Below are 6,817 nucleotides of genomic sequence, written 5' to 3' on the forward strand. Positions count from 1 at the left end.
CTTCGTAGTACAGTTTACTGGTGGCTGCATAGCAGCGCTAATGTCAAAGACACAAACATTATACTTTAATTTGACCAGGATGCAGCTTTGAGTCGCTTTCTGTTTGCAGAAAACTGGATTCAAAACAAAGATTTTGGCAGAAAAACAAAAGCCTGAGTAGAGGCGGAAGCACGTGCGCGCGTGCGTGTTATAGCCAAAGAAGAGCTCAAGGGAGCGCGCGGAAGAGGAGTGTAGTATTGCGTTCATGTGCTCCTCGTAAACTGCAGCTACGGTTTCTTTTCAGCCTGTTCGTCCTTTCAAACTTTCATGACTTTTTTTTAAAAGACATTTAAAATCTGAGTGTTTGTGGGTTCAGATTAAATCATTATAATTATAATAAAACTACCAGCTGCATGTTGTACTGCATGTTGTATGGATACATGGAGAGGATACTCAGCAGATTCCTACAAATAAATCAGTGTTTTTTTGTTGAAAATGACATTAACAGTGAAATCAGGTTACAATCAGCATGAGTTCTCTCTCTGGTTCTCTCTCTGGTTCTCTGTCTCTCTCTCTCTGTTTCTCTGTCTGTGTCTCTCTGGTTCCCTGTCTGTCTCTCTGGTTCTGTCTCTGGTTCTCAATTCAATTCAATTCAATTCAAAAGCTTTATTAGCATGACCATATTTACATACAGTATTGCCAAAGCTATGTATAGTTGTAACATCTATACAAAAATACACACAAATAAACAGATAAACAGTTATAAACAAACTGAACAAGAACATGTTTTTTTTTTTTTAACAAGGAATACAGATTCATTTCATTCATATAATACATGAATACAAAATAGAATATGATATATATACTTAAGATATATAAGATGTGAGACCTGGTGTATCTGCTCATTCCGGTTCCCTCAGACTGTGGCAGGCAGAGAAAAACTGTCCTGACACAATGCAGCTCTCTTTATATTCCCCGATAAGTATTTTTAGTTTTTCATTTTCATTTTTAAATATTTGAGGATGCTTATGTTTGAGTTTTGGGAAGAATTGTTTCCGTACAGATTCTCTGTCTCTCTGGTTCTCTCTCTCTGGTTCTCTGTTTGTCTCTCTGGTTGTCTCTGGTTCTCAGCATGAGTAATAATGTAATATATATAAAATAGTCACAGCCTTTTTTACTCTTTTGCCATGTTAAGATTTTCCAGAATAAACAGTGTTTCCAGTTTGATTTCACTGCTATCTTTCTATAATAACAGTATTCTAATTAAATATTAAATAAAATATATATTATTTGTTGAGTAAGTAAACAATAGAGTTAATTAAGGTGTTTAATTCAGTTAAATAATACATTAATTGTAATAATCCCCCCTGCGCTGTGTTAACTCTTCCCACGGTCCCTGAAGGCCGCACACCGTCCCGTCAGACGTGATATCCCTCCGCGGCCCTTCTTTCCCTCCCGACACACAGGAGGTAAACGGGCGGCGGTGCTTCTTCCTCGCGGTGACGAAGCGTCTTCCTCACGGTGACGAAGCTTCTTCCTCGCGGTGACGGTGCTTCACGGCGCCTTCAGAGAGACACAAACACCGAGCGAGCACCGGGGGAACACTCCCGCCTCTTCTCTATCACCGACCGACCCCCGCCGGAAGCGCGGCGCTGAGGAGAGAAAGTAATCCGGGCTGAGAGCGCGAAGAGAGATCCGGGAGCATGGAGCTCATCACGATCCTCGAGAAGACCGTCTCTCCAGGTGGGTCAAAGAACCGCAGAATCACCCGCAGTCTACCCGGGGTCTGGTGCATGATATCCGGGGTGATTTTGGGAGTGTTTCTGTGGTGGTAGCAGTTAGCTCCGTCACATCAGGGGAGAGTTAGGAGGAGATGCTAACAGTTAGCTCGTGATGCTAACAGTCATCTCATGATGCTAACAGCCGGGAAACATGCGAAGGAGCGGCCGTTTGATACAAGCTAACAGCTAACGAGTTTAGATCAGATCTTCTAGAGATCCATCCACACGGTTACAGTATTTTCATATATATTATTATAATGACAGCGTGTTTACAACTCCGTTTTGAATGAGAGTTCCGCTGTCAAACTGCAACAAGAAGCTTTAAAACTCGGGTGTTAGCCGTTATCTCCGGGGAAAGTTAGGAGATGCTAACAGCTAATGCTAACTGTTAGCTCGTGATGCTAACCGGCCTCATAGCCTCCTGTCCGGCTTCTTAATCTCTATTATAATATATTTAGTTACAGTTTATCTGTGGAACTCTCCTCCTGGGTCCGTCAGTAGAGCTATCAACATGCTGTCATGAGATACCCGTGTGGATGGAGCTCTCTTTGGGGTGGGGGTCTGACAGCTGCCCGGTGTAGCCGCACCACAAGTTAGCTGTTAGCTTGTACCAAACGGCCGCCCCTCCGCATGTTTTCCCGGCTCAATTCACCTGAGAGCCGCTGAGAGGATAGAGAACACTCCCCTAATCATGGGGGTAGCATCATCCATCTGAGGTGTGATATTAATATCATTTATCCCCCCTCCCCATGTGGGAGATCTGAGTTAGTGATCTTTAAAACAGGTTTGTTGGGAGTCCGGAAAACTTTACGCCGTCGCACTAAACGTGTCCCCGGTGCTACATGCTAACGGGGGAGCTAACACACGTAATGCTACATGCTAACGGCTAACACACGCTGGAGCCTCGCTGACGGGCGGGGGGCAGCTTCAGCGGCTCTTAGGTGAAATGAGCCGGGAGAACATGGGCTTCAGAGGAGCGGCTGAACCTGTTCCACTGGAGCTTAGTTCCTGCTCATATCTGTGAGCTAGCATCAGAGCTAACATTACACTCAGTAACTCTCTCTCTCCCCCATCAGATCGCAATGAACTGGAGGCGGCGCAGAAGTTTCTGGAGCAGGCGGCGGTAGAGAACCTGGTGAGTGTCTGACACACATTCACACACTCCGCTAGCGTTGCATTTCCCGGAGCTGCACCCATCAGATGTGAGGCTGCAGACTCTGGATCTGGAATCTCTGAAACTAGTTGTGAATGTGATGAGCTGAGCAGTAACTGAGAAGGCCCCCCCCCCCCAACCATCCTCCTTGAATATGATTGAAAAGCATGCCGTTACCAAAGCCCTTTCCACCCAGACGAGTGTTACCTGTGCTTTCATCCAGAATGAATGTATTCAAAGTCAGTCCTCAGTAGAGTCCCCACAGACACTAACTCCTCTCAGATGCATCTCTGACTGGGTTTGAGCGTCAGAGAGCAGATGTGTGTGAATGAAGCCGACAGTTTAAACTTCAGCAGAAACACACACTCCCCCCGGTGTGTGTTCCTTTAACAGAGGAAGTGTGTGTAGGAGCACCAGAGAGCATGCTGGGACGTTTGCAGTGATAAAGCATTACTGAGATACAACAGGAGGAACATATCTGAGTTGGGGTGGGGGGGCAGAGATCCATCCTTCAGCTGCTGGAGACCCTCAGAGGAAACCATGCAGCACCTTCATTAATGAACCGTTCGATTAACGGCAATGCAGACCCTGGAGCTGACATCTGATGATTCACTCTATCTTTCATCATCATGTTTAGTGTTTCCATCTATCATAAGACACCCTCTGGTAGCTGCCCATGTTCAGAGGGTGCCCATGTTCAGAGGGTGCCCATGTTCAAAGGGTGCCCATGTTCAAAGGGTGCCCATGTTCAAAGAGTGCCCATGGAGACAGCTCAGACATGCCTAACATCTCAGAGAGAGATGACACACTTTAGAAGAGGAACCCGTCCAGGTGGAGAGCAGGAAGTGTTGATAGGTAGAATAAGAGGGATAGCAGCCAGGTGGGAAAGGGTATATTTCACACTCACTACAGACGGCGTTACAGCAGTTGAATATTCTAACTCAGAGATAGCAGCCAGTCATAATGATCATTATAAAGCTGTGTATTTATATATATTGTCACAACACACACACACACACACACACTTTGACTTCCCCCTGACCCTCACAGGCCTCTGTAGTTTCTTATATCTCTTTAATAAAAACGTGTGTGTGTTGGTCAATGAAGAGAAATCATGCACCACTCTGAAGTGTGATGGATAAACACAACCACAACATCTGAGACCAACACACACACACACACACTCTGTGTATATATTGCACACTAGTGATACTCTGACCCCCGTCAGCCCACGTTCCCGGTGGATCTCAGAGTATTATGGCGCATTTCCATTGCAGGGCCTCGCACGGCTTAGTGCGGTAGGGTTAGTCCAGGCTCACTTTATGCTGCGTTTCCATTACAGTTTAGTAGCTGGGGCAGTAACTATAGTAACGCAGTGTAGGCGGAGCTGTGACGTCATCTTCAATGAGAAACACAAAACCAACATCAGCCGTTAGCTGTTAGCCCTCAGAGCTCACAGCTCCTCATATCTGTTCAGAAAGTAGACAAAAGTGAAACAAGTCCAAACCACAGACTGTCTGTGTCATGGAGAATACAGTCTCTGCTTTATTTCTGTCTGTAGGCCGTTGTTCTGAGTGTGGACGGTCAGAGCATATACTGCGTTAGCTTAGCCAAGCTCCATTCAGAAAACACGCATTTTAAAAGGTGTTTCTCCTGCTGTCTGTCTGCAGACTTGTCAAAGCATTAATTCATGGTTTTTACTAACCAGTATCAGTATGTTGTTACTTCGGCATCATTTTGAAACGTGTATTACAATTAAATCACGGTCAAATATGTTCATCTTGATGTAGCCCCCTTGCCAGTGATACTCTCACTAGTTTAGCACTCAGCCCGGTCGTTGGCCCGGAAAGAACCTTGATTTTGGAGAGCCAGAAAAACAGTGAAACAGTACCCGCTAGCTGGAACTACACCTCGTGGAAACGCAACCAAAAACGGGCCGGGCACGGCTTGCTTAAACCGCGCTGTAGTGCAGATGCGCCATAAGACTGTTTTTAAATGATCATATGACCCCCCCCCCTCCAGCCCACGTTCCTGGTGGAGCTCAGAGTATAACACTATATGTTTTTAAATGATGAGATAACACTCTGACCCCCCTCAGCCACACACACACACACAAAAACACACAACCACTAGTCGAGTCTATTACACCAACACAAATATGTAGTGTCGAGTCGCACAACCGTACAATAGTCAAGTAACTGGTTAAAGTGTCGAAAGCATAGACTCGGGTCCCACTAGTGTGGACCGTCCGTAAATTATTGTCCAAATAAGTTACATACCCTCAGTAGTCTTACGACATTGTGTCCAAGGTAGTCCCTCCACACTACACAGGTCCCACACACACACAGTCCCACACACACACGCGCACTCACGAACGCAGTCCCCACCAGAAAACACACACACACACCACACAACACTAACACAAACAACACACACACACAACAAACCACACAAGAGTACACCACACACAGACACCACACCAAACACACGAGTGGCGCTTGTCTCGGACCAGGGTACATGCAGAGAGTACATGACTATTATGTCTCTTTACTCGAAAGTGGTCCAAGACGTCGACGCGGTGTGCGTGACTTGTGTTGTCAGAAATAATGTAGTCAACAGAAATAATGTACGATTGAGACATTACTTGGCAAAACCTGCACATGAGTGGGACAACAGGCCTGTGACGCACCGAGTGCTCGTGGGTGTGAAACGTACTACTTCACAGGAGAGGCAGACTTTGTCCTTCGTTTGTGAACAGGTAGATTTAATGATCATAAATATGTGTCTGTCTTGGAAGAAGAGAGTTTCTTGAGTTTTGTACACCCCGATCCAATCGATTTTTGTGATATGTACCGAGTGCGACACCACCATCAGGGACAGTTTTCACCAGAAGTTACCGTAATTTTGTTAATTTTTGCAACGGCTGCAATTAGGGGTTACACAGACACAGAAAGAAAACTACTAAAGGACTATAGGTATTCGTTATTTAGACGACACAAGGTAAACGGGTTCTAAGTACTCGCTCTCTATCGAAAGGAGAGTACTTTGGACCTAGCGTTTTCGGTGGCTAAAAAAGGAAATTGGTACACACACACACCTTTAAGGGAAACTAAGATAACCGAGATTGCCTAGGCTTTCTCTACAGTTAGTAAAGTGTTATAGACTGGTACCCAAGGTCTCTTTGCCATTTTTGCGGTAAAGGTAGGAGTTATAATGAAGGTCTTACACAAAAAAAACGATTTGGAAGATTTTTCCAGTTTAAAGGTGCAAACAAAACGTAGTTAGAACTGTGTCCGCATGAATAAACATACAACAATGAAACCTAAGGATTTCGAAAATTCAGAGATGTTGGGTAAATAGTTCCCATCAAAAGGTGATATTCAAATTTTTTCTTTAGAAACCTGGCCTGTGCTTATTTAAATATGTAAAAAAAAATAAATTATAAATAGCAAGTTAGGCTTAACAAGAAATTATTATTTTTTGTAGATATAACTAGACTGAGAAGATGTAGGTTGAGTGTCCAAATAGTAATGAAACTCTTTTTTCTAATAATTAAATTGGGCACACACCACACCACCACTCTATCTCTCTCTAGTTCACACAACACACACACAACAACACACACACACACACACACACACACATGGAGGAACAGCTTCAACCGGAACCACTTGAGGTCTCTCCAACTGTCGTCGGTACCACCGCCGGTCTGAAGTGCCAACAATGAGCGAGGAGGAAGAGTACGGGACCCTACTTTACGGCAGTCCTAGACCAACCGCAAAGGACGTCGACGAGACCCAGGACTGCGTGGTTGTCTCGTAGTGTAATTTTGGACGGAGCCAAGGACTTTGGTGGTGTCACGAGTGTAATTTTGGACGAGCCCAGGACTTGCGTGGTGTCTCGA

The 6,817-nt window shown here is 45.0% G+C and overlaps 1 long non-coding RNA gene across 1 annotated transcript; it reads left to right on the forward strand.

Moving 5' to 3' along the window:
• Window positions 1–1,371: 1,371 nt before the first annotated feature.
• Window positions 1,372–4,975, forward strand: LOC104944118 (uncharacterized). The gene is made up of 3 exons (XR_798196.1): window positions 1,372–1,722; window positions 2,837–2,895; window positions 4,936–4,975. It is a non-coding gene; the product is annotated as an uncharacterized lncRNA (long non-coding RNA).
• The last annotated feature ends 1,842 nt before the right edge of the window (window positions 4,976–6,817 follow it).

The sequence above is a fragment of the Notothenia coriiceps genome, unplaced genomic scaffold (assembly GCF_000735185.1).
Source record: "Notothenia coriiceps isolate Sejong01 unplaced genomic scaffold, NC01 NC01_scaffold00007535, whole genome shotgun sequence".
NCBI classification, from domain to species: Eukaryota; Metazoa; Chordata; class Actinopteri; order Perciformes; family Nototheniidae; genus Notothenia; species Notothenia coriiceps.